This window comes from Puma concolor, chromosome F2, assembly GCF_028749965.1.
Source record: "Puma concolor isolate L17-30 chromosome F2, mPumCon1.1.hap2, whole genome shotgun sequence".
NCBI classification, from domain to species: Eukaryota; Metazoa; Chordata; class Mammalia; order Carnivora; family Felidae; genus Puma; species Puma concolor.
In genome coordinates, this window is record NC_141684.1 from 30,953,204 (window position 1) to 30,971,739 (window position 18,536).

At 35.6% G+C, this 18,536-nt stretch overlaps 1 long non-coding RNA gene across 1 annotated transcript; it reads right to left on the bottom strand.

The window, feature by feature from the left end:
- Nucleotides 1-1,984: 1,984 nt before the first annotated feature.
- On the bottom strand, nucleotides 1,985-8,208 carry LOC147571905 (uncharacterized). The gene is made up of 2 exons (XR_015246644.1): nucleotides 7,952-8,208; nucleotides 1,985-3,476 (listed from the first exon to the last, which is right to left on the bottom strand). It is a non-coding gene; the product is annotated as an uncharacterized LOC147571905 (long non-coding RNA).
- Between the last annotated feature and the right edge of the window lie 10,328 nt (nucleotides 8,209-18,536).

Consider the following 18,536-nt stretch of genomic DNA (forward strand, 5'->3'; position numbering starts at 1 on the left):
AATGATTTCAGGCAGCTTATTTTTCTTGTAGCTAAAGTGAAAAAAGAAAAATAGTTGATTATATTATATAGTTTTGTGTTTTTGATGACAGAAAAATATCCTGAGGCATTTTTTTCTGGAACATATCTCTAGTTTGAATTAATAGCATGGGATTTGCCTAAAGTATATTATGTGATACACTAGACAATGACTTTAATATCACAGGAGATACAGAAATTCTATTTAACCAAATAGTTCTTATATTAACACTTCAAACAAGCAGAGCATCATATCCAGGTACTTGGATCCTTGAACTTACATAATGTGAGGATACTACTGGGACACTCTAGATGATGACATAGCAAATACATCCCATAGGCTCTCTCTCTGAAATATCAGAGGTGTTAAGATTTCACAGGTGCTGGATTTCATTCAGTTTATAAGTAGATCCTCTCATAAACACCTTAATTGCAGATAGTCTATAATGCTGACTACAGTGACAACCAAGTAAGAGGCAAAAGGGACCTTCTATAGGGATGGTTGAACAGCCAGACTATTATCTCCTGTACCAAATGAAGGCCAACTCTTCAGCATCCCTTCATAATGGCTGTTGATCATCCTTTCACTGCTTCTTTCAACAAGCCTTTGTAGGCCAGGCCTTATGCTAGATGTTGAGTGTGCAGACGTAAATATAACGTAATTGCATAGAGCCTCCAATATTCCCAAAAGCCAACAATTGTTTTTGCAAAAAGTTTAATGATGTTTTAAACTCTTATACTAGTTACTGATTAAGAATTGACAATTTTACATGATCGCATGTGATTTTAACCCAGAGTTTCTCAATCTCGGCACTAATGACAATTTGGACTAGGTAATTGTTTGTTATGGGGGGCTGTGCTGTGCAAAACAGTATCCCTGTCCTTTATTAATTAGGTGTCAATACTGTCACCACCCCTAGTTGTGACAAGCAAACGTGTCTTTGATCATCACTCTTGGTTGAAAACCACTGCCTTTAACCTGAAAATATTTTAAAGTAAGTGTTAATATGTTTATTCACAAACAAAACAAAAGACAGTAACAAAAATCTTGACACTAGTTTGAGCCTTATATTTAATGAGTTGTAAGATACTGCTCCCCCCTCTCCCGCCCAATGACATTTACAATATGTACATTTAGGAAAACTAAAACATGATTTACTACTTGGGGCTATTTTTTATAATTGTTTTAAAATTGTTATTTATTTTTGAAGGAGAGAAAGAGACAGAGTGTGAGTGGGGGAGAGGCAGAGAGAGAGGGAGACACAGAATCCAAAGCAGGCTCCAGGCTCCAAGCTGTCTGCACAGAGCCGTAAACGCGGGGCTCAAACTCACAAATCTTGAGATCATGACCTGAGCCGAAGTCTGATGCTCAACTGACTGAGCCACCCAGGCACCCCAGTTTTTTTAAATGTCTATTCATTTTTGAGAAAGAGAGAAAGAGCAAGCAGGGGAGGAGCAGAGAGGAGACACAGAATCCGAAGCAGGCTACAGGCTCTGAGCTGCCAGCACAGCGTCCTATGTGGGGCTCGAACTCATCAACTGTGAGCAAGATCATGACCTGAGCCAAAGTTGGATGCTTAACTGACTGAGCCACTCAGGCACTGCTATTTGAGGTTATTTTAGATTGATCATTTAAAATATCGGCAAGTGGCAAAGTCTTTTTCCAGGGTGAATTTTTTTCTGGGAATGTCATTCCTTTCTTACCAACCATGATTATCACATAGGCCTGGAAATTTCTAAATCCTAAGTATTCACACTCTGAATTATTCTTTAGCCCTTGCAATTCATATAGACTCAAGGAGGTATAGATCTTGTCTCAAACACCCAATATCTAATTAGACTGAGCTGAGATCACCCATTAAGTGTATGTTCCTGTTTTCCATCGGTGGAAAACATGTGTCCAAAGGCCTAGTAAGATAGCATCCCACTTATGAGATCTTTGTAACACATAGAGACACTCAATGAACAATTGTTGGGTATTTATTTTTTATTTAATCTTTTATTGCTTAGGTTTTTTCAAAAAAAGGTAGGTTTCAAAAAAACACCACCACAATATAAGAAGATAGTAATGAGTTATTTAAGAAAAAAGGAAAGCAGGGCTATGAAAAGTGAGTTACATGTAGCATGAATTTGACACTCAAGTTCATGTTCTTTCAGTTGCCAAGAGTTAGGCAACAAATTTGACTTTTAACAGCCATGGCAAAGAGGAAATGGTAACCAGTTACATGATTCGGGGTCTCAAAATAAAGACAAATTAGTTGCTGTAGAGAAGTTCAACTATTTGTGGTACTTAGCCAGAGAGAAATTTTACCTGAAGATTCTCCTAAAGGGGGCAAGAGTGATGTTATGAGTCCCAGCTTCGGTTACATTCACATAAGAGATATAATGAGTTTTAAAAGGCAGTGGTGAAGGCTATCAGTGGAGGTTTTGGTGTAATGTGGAAGTTCACTTTAGTAAGAGATTATCAATAGGTTGTTAAAACGATGAGGTGTTAAATTGCTGGCTTGGATGAATCCAAGTGCAAACAAGAACTGGAGGACTGAAAGTATTGCATCATCTCAGGAATTCACTGTGACCAGCACTTGTTTTAGCTGGTTTTTGCTAAGTTGTGAGTGGCTATGAGTGAAGTGATTCTCTAAAAAGTACCTAGAATGTGAGCACTTCATGTTACCAGTTATGTTCACAGTCATATTCTTAACAGTTGGCAATGACGGGAGGACTAATATTTTCCTTCAAAGTATAGTGGACTGTATAGTGGGTGTGAATACAACAAAGTCATCTCACATCTGTCTGATACTTGGCGAAAGTAGGCTCCATGGAATGGGAAAATAAGTATCTTAAAAAAAATAATAATAAAACAACCAAAAAAGAGACCTTAAGGCTTTAAAATTTCCACATCATAATTTGGTTACAATAATTTAAACCCAAACAATTTTAAAGAACATATAACTAGAAACAACCATTTTTTCCCAAAAATAATACTGGTAAAGAATCAACAAAATATATATCTTTGAGCTGTGCATATTTTTTAATGTATGTTTTTGTGTATCTGTCTTTCTTCCTGGTGTATCTTCCAATATGACTTTGTGTAGAAGATTTAAAATGGCCAAAAATTGCTAAGTTTCCCATGGAGATAAGATGTTGAAATCCTCTCCTTTTGGGTCTGATTTGGCCTTCAGGTCCAGCTTGACTGATAGAAGACTTCAGAAGTGACATTCTCAGACTCTCTCTGAGGTTAGGTCTTAAGAAGTTTTGCAGCTTCCACCTGGGCTCCCTTGGAATATGCCCTTTGGGATCCTCAGCTGCCATCTATAGAAGCCTGACTACCTTTAGACTCCATGATGGAGAGGCCATGTGTAGGTGCTCCAGTCCCAGCTGACCTTAGCCTTCCAGCCATCTCTCTCCCAAGGCACCAGATGTGACAGTGAAGCTGTCTTGGACTTTGCAGAGTAGCCCAATCTGTCAGTAACACATGGAAAAGAGAATTACTCAGTTGAGCCCTAATATGACCCACAAATGTGAGATATCATAAAAAGAGTGCATTTAAGCCACTGAGGTTTGAGGGAGGTAATAACAGGAACAACTTATAAACATATATACACCCAGGATTTCACTGGTTATGTATCCATAAAGCAAAATTTAAGGAGGTAGCATATCTACTATAATTGGTAGTTTGGGTTTTGATGCCTTAATTTCCTTTTTTAATAGAGAGGACTGATATTCCCCTTTGATGATCTCTTTTGTTTATATTTAAGACTTTGATAAAAGTCCTTCCTTCCGTCCTCTCTTGGTCCTTTCCTTCTTTTCTGCCTTTTCAGTTAGATCATTGCAAAAAATAAATTACTGCAAATCTGACCCTTACTATTTGTGGCTTTATAACAAAGACTATATATCTATATCTAGCCATCTATAGATAGCTCTATATCAAGTTTGTGTGTGTAACACATAAGCAAGCCTGAAGGTAGTGCTATTTTAGGCATATTCATTATTTTACATATATTTTAAAAATTTAGGGTGGGGTTATTTTCATTTCATGGAAACAGTAGACTACATTTAGGTTCACGATAAATTCTATTTCAAAGTGATTGTGAGAATTAGACATAGCAATTATCTGACTTGATAATTTTCTGCATCTTAGTTTTATATGTGTAATTGTGTTTATTTTGTCTGATGCTCCAGCTAATTTTCATAAAATCCTTCTCCAAAATTAATAGAATTTCAGCCATATTCATGTGAATACTTCAAATGAAAAAGTTAAATATGCTTTCCTTATTCATGTCTTAGGTTGCTTATATTTTAAATTAAATTTAGTTTTGATGGCTTTTGAGTCACACCAAAATATTGCAAATCTGTTTCCAATGTTTTCTTGAATCTACTAAATTAGAAAAAAAATGAAGATGGAATGCCAATTTTTGCTGCCCTTTGGATCATACATATCTCTCAACTTTCTCTGAAACATTTTGTTTGAGACCATAGACCAGAGAATCTATTCTGTCCTTTTTTCAGTCAGGCTGAATTTTTACTTCTTAAACACTACTTAAATTGATTAAATACAAACTTGCCATTCAAAATTTAATGGAATTTTTATGCATTTAATGTAGTTTTAGTTTTTGTGTATGTGTGTTACATTATAGCATTACAATTGGTGTTATATTACAAGTCTGTTATAAAGACATGAGAAATATAACTCATTATCATAGCTCATCAAATTGAATTATACCTTTATTGTGAAATAAGCTTACATGAAATAACTTATAAATTATATTTTTCATATAAATGTTATGGACAAGTATGACTTAAATACCTTTGAAAAAGCATGTTTAATTGTACTGATTTTCTTTTTTCTCTCTTTCTTTCTTTCTTTCTTTCTTTCTTTCTTTCTTTCTTTCTTTCTTTCTTCTTTCTTTTTCCTCCCATCCTTCCTTCTTTCCCTCCATCTTTTCTTTTTATTTCTTTCTGTCTTATTAATAACTTCTTTTGAAAAAGAAAATTCAAGACTGCTTGAAGATCGAAAAAATTAAAAACGTGATTCCCTTCATTGTGTATATATCTCAAACTAAGCACATATATGCACAAATGTTGGCCTATGGAATTGCATTGAAAGTTTGTTCTAAATTTTACTTGGAATAAATCAGTTATCTATAAAGAGACCCTTTGTGGACAGTGACTATAAATGATTTAATAGGACTAAATATAATCTATTAAAATACATATATTATCAGAACTTTAAAAAATATTTGTGTGATTAAGATTTTTTTTTCATAATGAAGAACACCTCAAAACCATTTGGTTTGACATATTTTTAAATTTTTAAACTTTCAAATTTAGTCTTTCATGAAAATATGTATTCTTTTAAAATATTTAAACTTGCAGAAAATTATATTTAATTTTGGTACAACTCACAAGTCACTGGCTCCTATGTGTATTGCATTGTTAGAATATCTATCAATAAAATATTGAAGGGAAAAATAGAGAAAAAAATTCCAAATTATCATTTCATCAATGACATGGTCATAGTTAAGACTAAGCTTGAATTACATGATGTTCCTTGAATTAATTAACAGTATCAATGCCTACTGATTCATTAATCTAAACTGCAGTATTTACTGTGTGCTTAAGAATCAAAGTCACAGTGTTTAGCATCCAGGAAACATCTAAGTGAATATAAATTCACTAAATTGATGCTTTCAACAAGCATTTCAGGAATATTTATTACTATATGGAAAGAACCATCCTAGGCATTATAGGACATTAAAACTGCAGTAATATATATATTTAAGAAAGCAAAACTAAATTGAAGCCCTTGTCGGTGTCTGTATCCACCAAGTCATGGAGTATCACAGTGTACTAAAAGGATGCTAAAAGGACATCCGTTCTGATCACACTGCCTAATTGGCAGTTTATAAAGGTTGCTTATAAAAGCCTTATTTTTCTAATCACTGATATTATAATCATCAAATTAATCATGATCTCATACAGAGTTTTGGAATTAACCATTTAATTATTATCCTGAATTGATTGTCCATGTCAGTGGTTGAAGAAACTGTATTTTAACTGAAAGTGTGTTTGGACTATAATAATTTCCCAATTTCATCTAAATATCAGTTTTGGTAGAAAACAGTAGAAAATAGTGGTTGATCTCTTAGGAGCTGAATTATAAGTACTTTTTTTTTTTTAAACATGATACTTTGTGATAAGTATTAGATTTAAAGGAATTTCTTGATCATTAGTTCTAGAAACCATCATGATGAAATGGCACATTTTTGCAAATAGAGGTGCTTAGCCAATACGTCTTAGTCTAGCAGAGTATAGAGACTTAGAGATTAAGGATGGGCACTGGGTATTGTATGGAAACCAATTTAACAATAAATTATATTTAAAAATAAATACATAAATAATAAATTAAAAAGACAAGAATGTGCCAAAGGTTTGGAGACTGTTTTACTGATGTAATCAGGGTATATCAATTGGTAATTATATTTTTTGAAAAATGTCAAAGCAAAACATTTAGACAATTATTTTTTTTCTGATAAAGTGTAACATTCTAAAATGTCATCTTCCTAATAAAAATTAGTTCATTACAGTAATTAGAGTTAATTTTACAAGTAAAATGACTGAACTTAATTAGCTAAGACTACTCTCCTTTGATAGCAATCACAAATTTCTTGTCTTGCATTGTGTGAGGAACTTTGGGAATTTGTTTTGTGGTTTTAAAATTCAGCATGTCTAACTAAAAATGAGTTCATGCTTTCTTTCCTATTAGCTGAGTAAGACGGTAACCTTCCAGGGGTTTACACTGCTGCCAGTAAATCTTCTCCTGTAACCAGACACCATGATTTGTACTCAAAAGGAAACTTACTTGTAACATGTGGGAATTCATGTTCAAATCTATCATCGCTTCTCTTATTGGTGCTACATTTGTGTTCTGTGTCCTGTGGTGAACTGAAATAACCTCAGTATTCCCTGTGAATTGAGCAATGAGACATCTACTCTAAATCATGTCTCTTTTGTCAGAAAGCAGACAAAAGGGCACAAAAGGATGAACAAACTGCTTTATTCAACTATATAATCCTAGCTCCTCTCCTACCTCTATAAGCACTGCTTTTCTCTTGTATTTCCTTCTCTAGCTTCCAAAATGGTCTCTGCTTTCTAACTCTGAAGGTGTTTTCAGTACTAAAGGATCCAACCACACTTCTCTTTAGGTATGCCTCATATATGTATCAGTTATCCCACCCTCTCATCTAACTGCTTGTGTCTCTGGTATACACAATGAATTTCTATTATATATCTTATGATTGGCTTAAACAAACCATCTATAAAGCCATCTTGTAAATTTTTAGAAAATTGGCTTTTCCTTCTGCTCTACTGCCAGTCAATAACCATGTCAGCATTTTCACAGCACATAGATACTGGTCAATTCTTTCCTAATAGCCAGAGGGAGGTACTGAATTCGGCCATATTTTGTTACAAAGTGTTTCTTTCTCTTTTCTGTCCCTACTACCTCACCCCCAGTCTTGGTTCTTTAATACTCTTGTAATGCTAACATCAAAGAGTCTTTTTACCCCAGTGTTCATTCTATTATACCAGTCTGTTTCTCTATAAAATCAATTCTCCTGAACAATATATCATCAAACTACTTTCTGAAAAAGAATTCTTAGTTCCTCTACCCTTAATTTCTCTATGATTTCCAGTAGCAAAATCAGTCTCCTTGAGGGCAAATTATTATTATTCCCAGTCTGTACATATTTCAAAGTGTCAGAACCCCCTCTAGAATTAATCTCCAGAATCTTCCCCTCCAGTACCCTCTGTAAAGAGTTGGTGCCACTATTAAAAAAAAAAAAAAAAAAGTGTAGAAAGTCATTTGGTTAAGGGAAGTATAAAATAGATAGAAGGAGAAGAAAAGTAAGATGGAGAGGAGTTTTATATACACTCACCACCATCTGCTCAAGTCCAAACAACTGAAGCAAGTTAAATAAAGAAGGGAATTTCTTAAATATAAGATGAAATTTCTAATAAGCTTTTAAAACTTTTCTCCTTTCTCTCTGATCCTTTCTGCTTTGTCACTGCTATAATCTCTTCTGTACATTCCCTAACTATTGTTGTCCCTCTAGTTCTATTTTTCCTGTTGTTTCTAGTCACCCTTGACTCTTGATTTCAGCTAGTATCACTATGCTCCAGACTCAGATCTGTGTCTCTGAGCTTCAGATTAATCAAAAACTCCATTTACCTTTTCCTCCTGAATTGCTCTTTGTCTTCCTGCATTCTTTGTCCTGGTTAATGGAACTATTGCTAAATGATTATCCAGATTATAAATCAAGGTGTCACCTTTGACTTTTTCCTTCCTTTCATGCCTGTCAACTAATACCCAAGTTCTGCTGATTTTACTTGCAAATCAGTTACCATCTTTCTATTCTTTACATGGTTCTAATCCTCATTCTTTATTACCATGTAATGCTTTGTCAACTGGAGGGCAGTTTTGATCCTTGTTCTCCTCAAAGTTACCTGTCCATAAAGTTTCCAGAATGGTCTTATATAAACCATAAGACTTTCCATTGTTCCTGCCCTTCTTAAATGTTTCAGTAGTTTTCCATCGTGTATAGGAAAAATCCAAATAATTAATATGACATACAAGCCTAAAATATCTTTCCTAGTGGAACCCCTACTAAAATACCTCTCCCCTTTTTATCTCCCGCCACTTAATGCTTTGTACCTGTAGTCTCAGTAACATAGAGATACTTGTAGTGCAGTCATCAAATCCTACTGCTTCCTATTTTCTTTTAGTTATGCTGTCCCATTTGCCTAGAATGCTTTTACTACCTTTTGCCATTTGTCTTATTCTGTAATACTTTGCTCAGGCATCAATCTCCTTCTTCAAGTCTAATTTGCTGTACCAGTTATCTACTGCTGTGTAACAATATTACCACAAACTTGGTGGCTTAAAAACATGTATTGGTATTTTTTATTTTTATTATTATTGTTATTTATGGTTTCTGTAAATCAAGAATCCAGGCATTGCTTAGCTGAATGCTGCTTCATTGTCTCTTATGGGGCTACCATCAAGGTGTCCATCAGTCTGAGGTCTCATCTGAACAGACTTGGGGAGTATCCGCTTCCAAGCTTACATTGTGGCTGGATTACATTGGATTATATTGGCTTACATTGTTGACAGAATTCAGTTATTTGAGGCCTGTTGGACAGGGGGTCCATTTATTTTTTAGTTTTTGGCTGGAGGCCACCCTCAGTTCCTAGATAGGCATTGGTAAGAGGCAGCCCTTAGTTCCTTGACATATGGGTCTTTCCAACATGACTTCTTACATTGTCAAAGAGTACAAGCCAAGAATGCAATAGAGGGAGTATGCTAGAAAGATGGAAGTCAAAATCCTACATGACACAATCATGAAAGTGACATCCCATCACTTTTGGCGTTTTGTATTGCTTAGAAGCAACCCATATGTCCCACCCACACTCATAGGGAGGGGTTTATACAAAGACATGAATGCCAAAAGTTATGAATGATTATGGAACACTCCCCAGTTTTATTGAGAAATAATTGACACACATCACTGTGTAAGTTTAAGGTGTGCAGCATGATGATTTGATTTTACATATATTATGTAATGATTACCACGCTAACTTCAGCTAACATCCATCTTGTTATCTAAAAACAATAAAAAGAAAAGAGAAAAAAAAGAAAAAATAGAAAAAAAAGGTTCTCCTTGTGATGAGAACTCATAGAATTTACTCTCTTAACTTTTCTATATATCATACAGCACTGTTAGCTATAGTCATCATATTGTACATTACATCTCTAGTACTTATTTATCTTGGAACTGGAATTTTGTATCTTGTGACCACCTTCCACCAATTTTCACTCCCTTCACCTTTAGCCACCAGTAGCCACAAGTCCAGTCTCCTTTTCTGTAAGTTTGGTTTTCTCTTTTTAAATTCCACATGTGAGACATAACAGTATTTGTTTCACTCTATTTGACTTATTTCACTTAGTGAAATGCCTTCACTGTCCATCTATGTTGTCACAAGTGGTAGGATTTCCTCATTGTTATAGCTGAATAATATCTTATTGTGTATATATATATATATATATATATATATATATATATATATATATACCACTTCTTTATCCATTCATCCATCCATGGACAAATAGGTTGTTTCCATGTCTTGGCTATTGTTACTAATGCTGCTATTAACATGGAGTTGCAGATAACTTTTCAAGTTAGTGTTTTCATTTCCTGTGGATATGGTCACAGAAGTGGAATTGATGGCTCATATAGCAAATCTATTTTTAATTTTTTGAAGAAAATTGTTTTTTGTAGTGGCTGCACCAATTTACAATCTCACCCACAGTGTACAAGACTTCCCTTTACTCTGAATCCATACCAGCACTGCTTATCTCTTGTTTTTTCAATGGTGGCCATTCTAACAGGTGTGAGGTGATATCTCACTGTAATTTTAATTTGCGTTTCCTTAATGACTAGTGATATTGAGCATCTCTTCATGTACCTGTTTGCCTTTCATATATGGAAAACCTTGGTTTGCGAGCATAATTCATTCCAGAAATGTGCTTATAATCCAAAGCACTTACATATCAAGGTGAATTTCCCCATAAGAAATAATGGTAACTCATGATTTGTTCTACAATCCAAAAATATTCATATAAAAGTGATTACAATACTGTAATATAATACAAATAATAAAGAAAATACAAAATATAAAGAAAATAACCTGCACTTACCTTTGAAAACCTTTGTGGCTGGTGTGGGGGAAACAAGAGAGAGGAGAGTTATTTTGTAGGATGCCTTTCACTATCACTAATGAAATCACTGCTATCTATTGGCTCAATGGAATCTTTTTCTGCATGAGGGCCGTTGTATATGCTTGTACGGAGGTTGACTACAGTACAGTATTAATAAACTCCTGTCATATACTGTATTTAATGTAACTGGCAACAAGGCAGCAGAGGAAAGGGTCTATATCTGCCGGCAGCCTGACCTAGAAGGAAGCAGAGCATTCATAAGCTTACTCCTGTATGGAAAAGCAAAGGACTGTCCATAGGTACTTTGAAGTGACAAAAAATATACTAATGCCAGTTGTGGGCACCTTCAGTATTCTGAAAAATCACTGATTTCTGCCAACCACTGTGGCCTGAGACTGAGCATCTGAGCATGGAAGATGATCACCCACAATCCTGCCGTGAGAGGGAGAGAAAACCATTGGCTCAGTTGTGATTATGTGACATTTGGCATCACATACTACTCATATTGCAAGACATCGCTCCTTAATCAAGTTAAAATTTATTAGAAATTTTTGCTCTTGTGGAACACTCACAGAACAAGTTACTCACAATCCAAAGTTTCAGTGTATATTCTTTGGAGAAATGTTTATTCAGGTCTTTGCCCATTTTTTAATTGGGCTATTTATTTATTTAATTTGTCTTTTGGTGTATGACTTCTTTATATACTTTGGATATTAGCCCTTTATCAGATACATGGTTTGCTAATATTTTTCCCATTCTGAGGTTTTTTCCCACTTTGTTATTGATTTATTTTGCTGTGGAGAAGCTTTTTGTTTTGGTGCAGTCCCACTTGTTTATTTTTTATTTTGTTGCTTATATTTTAGGTGTAGTATCCAACAAATCATTACCAAGATGTATGTTAAGGAATTCTATTCTTCTGTTTTCTTCTAGGAGTTTCATATCTTATATTGAAGTATTTAATACATTTTGAGTTAATTTTTGTGACCAGTATAAGATACGAGTCCAGTTTCATTCTTTCATGTGTGAATATCCAATTATTCCAGCATCATTTATTAAAAAGACTTTTTCTCCATTGAGTATTCTTGGCTCCCTTGTCAAATATTCACTGACAATATATTCTTGGATTTCTTTCTAGGCTCTTGATTTTGTTCCATTGATCTTTTTGTTTTTATACTAGTACCATGCTGTAACTTATTTTAGTACAGCTTGAAATCAGGGAATGTGATGACTCCTGCCTTGTTCTTCTTTCTCAGGATTCCTTTGGTTATTCAGGGTCTTTTGTGGTTCTCTATAAATTTTAGGAGTATTTTTTCTACTTCTGTAAAAAATACCATTGGAATCTTTTTTTTTAAATTTTTTTAAATATTTATTTTTGAGAGAGAGAGAGAGACAGAGCACAAGTGGGGGAGGGGCAGAGAGAGAGAGAGAGAGGGAGACACAGAATCCAAAGCAGACTCCAGGCTCCGAGCTATTAGCACAGAGCCCGATGTAGAGCTTGAACTCACAAACCATGAGAACATGACCTGAGCCAAAGTCGGACACTCAACCAACTGAGCCACCCAGGTGCCCCTCCCTTTTTTTTTATTAAAAAATAACAACAACAACATTGGAATCTTGATAGGGATTGTATTGAATCCATAGATGGCTTTGGGTAATATTCGCATTTTAACAATAATAATTCTTCCAATTCATAAACACAGAATACTTTTCCACTTATTTCTGTCCTCTTTGATTTCTCTCGTCATTATCTTACAGTTTCAGGTAGAGGTCTTTCACCTCCTTAGTTAAATGTATTCCTAAGTATTTTGTTTTTGATGCTATTATAAATGGGATAGATTTCTTTATGTCTTTTTCAGAAATTTTGTTATTTTTGTGTAGGAATCCTGCTAATTAATTTTGCATCCTGAAACTTTACTGAATTTATTAATTAGATTTCACAGTTTTTTGGTTGAATCTTCAGGATTTTCTATATATAAAAGTACGTCATCTGCAAATACAAACAGATTTACTTCTTCCTTTTAAATTCTGATACCTTTTATTTCTTTTTCCTGCCTGATTCCTCTAGCTAGTAGTTCTACTATTATGTTAAATAGAAGTGGTGAGAGTGGACACCTTTGTCTTGTTTCTGATCTTAGAGGACAAGCTTTCAACCTTTCACCATTGGGTGTGATGCTAGTTGTGGGTTTATCATATATGGCCTTCATTATATTGAGACAGGTTTGTTCTATACCTGACTTTAAGAGTTTTCATCATGAATGGATGTTTAAATTTTGTCAAATGCTTTTTTCTGCACCTATTGAAATAGTAATATGATTATTTTCTTTCATTCTATTAATGTGATCTATCACATCGATTGGTGTTGAACCATCCTTGCGTCCCAAGGATAAATCTCACTTGATTATGATGTATGATCCTTTTAATATGCTGCTGAATTAGGTTTGCTAGTATTTTATTGAGAATTTTTATCTATATTCATCAGGATTTGGCATGTTTTTTTCTTTACTAGTAATTTGTTTACTAGTAATTCAAATTTTTCATTTATTTCTGATTTTGTTTGGTAAGTTTTATGTTTCTAAGAATTTTTGCATTTCTTTTAATTTTTCCAGCTTTTGACATGGTTGTTCATAGTAGCCTCTCATGATTGTTTGAATTTTTGTGGTATCAGTTGTAATGTTTCTTTTTTCACTTATAATTTTGTTGATTTGAGTCCTTTCTCTTTTTCCCCTGGTTAGTCTAGGTAAGGGTTTGTCAATTTTGTTTATCTTTCCAAAGAACCAACTTAGTTTGGTTAATCTTTTCTATTGTTTTTCTGTTCTCTAGTTCATTTATTTCTGCTCTAATCTTTTTTTTTTTTTCTTCCCTTCTGCCAACTTTTGGCTCAGTTTGTTTTTCTTTTCCTTAAGGCACAGAGCTAGGTTATTTGTTTTGTGATCTTGTTTTTAATGCAGACATTTATTGCTATGAACTTCCCTTTTAGAACTGCTTTTGCTGCATCTCACAAGTTCTGCTATGTTGTGTTTTCATTTTTATTTGTCTCAAGAAACTTTAATTTCCCTTTTAATTTCTTCTTTGATCCATCGTTTTTTCAGGAGAGTGTTGTTTAATTTCCACGTGTTTGTGAGTTATCCAGTTTCCTCTTGTTATTGATTTCTAGTTTCATGCCATTGTTATATAGAGAAGATACTTGATATGATTTCAGTCTTCTTGAATTTGCTAAGAGTTGCTTTGTGGCCTAATTGTAGAAAACGTTCCATGTGCACTTGAGAAGAATATGTACTTTTCTACTGTTGGATATAATATTTTGTATATGTCTCTTAGGTCAATTTGGTGTTTGAAATCCACTGTTTTCTTATTTATTCTCTGTCTGGATGATCTATCCATTGTTGAGAGTGGGATATTAATGTCCTCAGCTATCATTGTATAGCTGTTTATTTCTACTTTTAGCCCTTGTTAGCTTTTGCTTTATATATTTAGGTACTTTAATGTTGGGCACATAAATATTAAATGTCGGCCAACATAAATGTTGGGCACATAAATGTTTAATGTTGGGCACATAAATTTAATGTTGGGCACATAGAAGTTATATCTTTTCCAGGTATTCACTCTTTATCATTATATAATGGCTTTCTTTGTCTCATTTTACCATTTTTTATTTAAAGTATATTTTTTCTGATGTAAGTATGTTACTCTCTTTTTTATTGGTTACCATTTGCTGGAAATGCCTCTTTCCATCCTTTCACTCTCAGTCTATGTGTACCTTTAAGGGTAAAGTGAGTCCTTTATAGGCAGCATATTGTTGGATCTTGCGTGTGTGTGTTTTTTTTTTCTAATGTTTATTTATTTTTTTAAATTTTTTATGTTTATTTATTTTTCAGAGAGAGAGTGTGAGTGGGGGAGGAGCAGAGAGAGAGGGAGACACAGAATCCGAAGCAGGCTCCAGGCTCTGAGCTGTTAGCACAGAGCCAGACACAGGGCTCGAACCCACCAACTGTGAGATCATGACCTGAGCTGAAGTCGGACGCTTAACTGACTGAGCCAACCAGGTGCCCCTAATGTTTATTTTTAAGAGAGAGAGAGAGAGACAGAGTGTGAGCTGGGGAGAGGCAGACAGAGGAGACACAGAATGTGAAACAGGCTCCAGGCTCCAAGCTGTCAGCACAGAGCCTGACGCTGGGGCTTGAACTCATGAACTGTGAGATCATGACATGAGCCGAAGTCAGGTGCTTAACAAACTGAGCCACCCAGGTGCCCCGGGTCTTGTTCTTATATACATTCAGCCATTCTCTATGTTTTAAGTGGAGAATTTAATTCATTTACATTTAAAGTAATTATTGATAGGAAAGGACTTACTGTTGCCATTTTGTGAATTGTTTCCTGGTTGTTTTGTAGATTTGTTGCTCCTTGTTTCTTCCTGCTGTCTTTTTGGTGGTTTGATATTTTTTGGTATTAGTATTCTTAGACTTTTTTGTCACTTCTTTTGTGTAATTACTATAGGATTTTCCCTTGTGGCTACTATTAGACTTATATAACATATCTTAAACTTGTAACCCCCTATTTTAATCTGATAACAACTTAACTTTAATAGAATTAGTAAACACTACACTTTTACTTCTCCTTCCCCTTACATTTTAGGTTATTGCTGTACAATTTACATGTTGTGTGTGTGTGTGTGTGTGTGTGTGTGTGTGTGTATAATAACAACAGATTATTGCATTTATAGTTATTTTACTACATTCATTAAAAAAAACTTAAACGAGAGTTACACCACTATTACCATACTTCAAAATCTAAATATGAGTATATATTTACCATTACCAGTGATATTTATACTACTTTTTTGTGTACTTATAATGTTAATTAGCATTTTTTTTTTTTTTACCTCTATTCAGAGAACTGCCTTTAGCATTTCTTGCAAGACAGGTTTGGTGGTAATGAACTCTCTCACCTTTTGTAGTTGGGGAATGCGTTTATTGTTCCTTAATTTCTGAAGGATAGCTTTACTAGGTATAGAATTCTTGACTGATAGTTATTTTCTCTCAATATTTTCAATACGTCATCCTACTCTTTGGCCTGAAAAATTTCTGTTGAGATATCCACTTGTAGTCTTGTGGGCTTCCCTTGTATGTAACTTCTCTCTTTTCTCTTATTTATCTTAAAATTCTTTCTTTGTCTTTGACTTTTCACAATTTAATTATAATGTGTCCTGCTGTATCCCTATTTGGGTTCAACTTATTTTGGCCTCATACATCTGGATGTCCATTTTGTTTCCAGGATTAGGAAGTTTTTAGCCATCATTGCTTTAAGTATACTTTCTATTGCTTTGTCTTTTTCTTCTTTTGGAATTGCTATAATGCAAATATTGTTTCTTCTCACCATGTCTCATAATATCTGTAGGTTTTCTTCAGTTTGTTTATTCTTTTTTTCTTTTTGGTCCTCTGACTGGGTAATTTCCAGTGTCCTATCCTCCAGGTTGCTGATACTTCCTTCTGCACACTCAAGTCTCTTTCTGAAACTTTTTATTGAGTTCATCAGTTCAATTATATTTCTCAACTCAAGAATTTCTTTTTCCTTCTTTTTTTGATGGTTGTTGTTTCTTTGTTGAATGTATCATTTTGTTCATGCATTGTTTTCCTAATTTTGTTTAGTTGTCTGTTTTTGTTTTCTTGTAGTTCACTGAATTTCTTTAAGAGGATTATTTTGAATTCTTTGTCTCACAGTTCATAGATCTCTATTTCTTTAAGGTCAGTTATTGGGGCTTTATTAGTTTCCTTTGGTGGTGTCATATTTACCTGATTTTTTTGTGTGGGGCGGGGGGTGGTGGTGGATTCTGGATTCCTCATATTAGTAGTTGTGTATTTAAATAATTGGGCTCCTCTTTCAGACTTTACAAGTTTGCTTTGGTAGACACATTTCTTCACCAGTCAGCTCAGTTTGTGTTTCTTCGTATGTTTGCTGGTAATGTTCTTGGGCAGGTGAGGTCTGTTATTATAGTTTGCTTTTGGGCAAGGCAATTGTTTGAGCTTTGAGGACAGGGATTGGGGAGGGACAGTGTTCCACTGGCTGAAAACAGTTGGATAGGACTGCTAGCTTGGTTCCCTGCCCATATAAGGCTGTAGAATGGGCTTCATAGGTGTCTAGATTGTCTCTTCAGGCTTACTGAAGAGTCAGGACTAGGTACTCTATTCATTAGTAGATGCAGCTATGAATTAGCTTCCCTGGCCTGGCAATGTAGCAGGACAGGACTCAGGGCCTGTACAGTGAGTTAATTAGCAACCCAAATCAGGCTAGAGTATGCACTGAAATCTCTAGTTAGGTGAAGCCAGTTTTGTTCTACAAATGGGAGAAGCCACAGACTGTGCTGTCTATATAAGTGTTACTGTGTATAGAGCTATTGAGTGGGCTGTGCAGCTTTCCATGTGCTCTGGTTAGGTGTCCTGGTTAGACAGGCTGAAGGCTGTATTCAGTGATAAGCTGGGCTATGAATTAGATTCACTGACTAGGTGCAGTGGGAGAAACAGCTCTAAAGCTAATAAAACTCTTTTTTGTCTTAATTCAAGCTGACCTGTACCCCCAAGTTCTCTGATAGAATAGGGTCCTGGTTTTATTCTGCAAACTATTGGTTCTTCCTGCCCACCTTATGACTTGAATGCCACTGGTTATCAAGGTTTCCAGGAGTTATTTCCGGTCCTTCTGGTCAGATGCTGAAAGACATTCTCTGCTGTGGGTGGGGCTATGTCTCAGCCCCCTTGCCTGAGAGGAATGGGTGGGGCCTCTTCAGGCTACTCTCAATTTCCCAAACAGGCTCTCTTGCTGGGAGGGGCTGGGAGCTACCCTCAGCCTTGGCTATGAATTAATTCTTTTGACTGTGTATAGCACAGGAGTGCTCCATGGTAGTTACTAGCTTTGGTGTGGGGACAGTCAGCTCTGCTTGCCTGCTTCTAGGCTTGAGTGCTGGTGGTTTGCACAGCTTCCAGAAGTTGTCACCAGTCAGATGGGGCTGGAAGACACTGTCTGCAGCAGGTGGGGCTGTAGTCAGTTTTTTTACCTTGGGCATGGGCAAATCAGGCTTTAGGTTCAGCAAAATTCCTTGTTTGAGCATCCAAATCAGGCAGATCTGTATCCCATGGCATTCTCTTGCCAGGGCGCAACCCCAACCTGGTTCCGTAGATGAGCATAACTGCTGGTTGGGACTACTGCTTGGGTACTGCAGGTGTCTGCCAAGATTCATGCGCTGGTTGCTACACATTCTCCCCCTTCTCCATCACAGTCAAATTCCAAGTGGTTGAGCCCTGTAGATTCCCCTACAATCTTCATGGTATAACATTTGATAGAGGCTCCTACAAAGTGACTCATAATGTTGGGAATGCTGGTTATCCCCTGTGGCTTCTCTTTTCCCACTGGGGGAACTGAAGGTTCAGGGCAGATGTTTCCATGTGATGGTGCACTGGCCTGGGGGAGGGGCAACTTGGTCAACATGTGGCCATTTTTTTTTACCCTTCTAATGTCATTTCTCTTGGTCTCTGTGGTGCAGGGGTTTGCTTCAGCCTCACTCCCATGTTCTAGGAGTCTGTCAGTGGTGTCTTGATATTGAATAGATGTTAGTTGTTTTTCTTGTATTGGAGGGGTGAAGTCAAGAAAAACCTATGTCAACATCTTGGTGGCATCCCTTCGGGTCATTTTTTCAATCTATTCATCACATGTACCCTTCCTACCTGCATTTTTCCCACATCTGGATTAGTAACTCC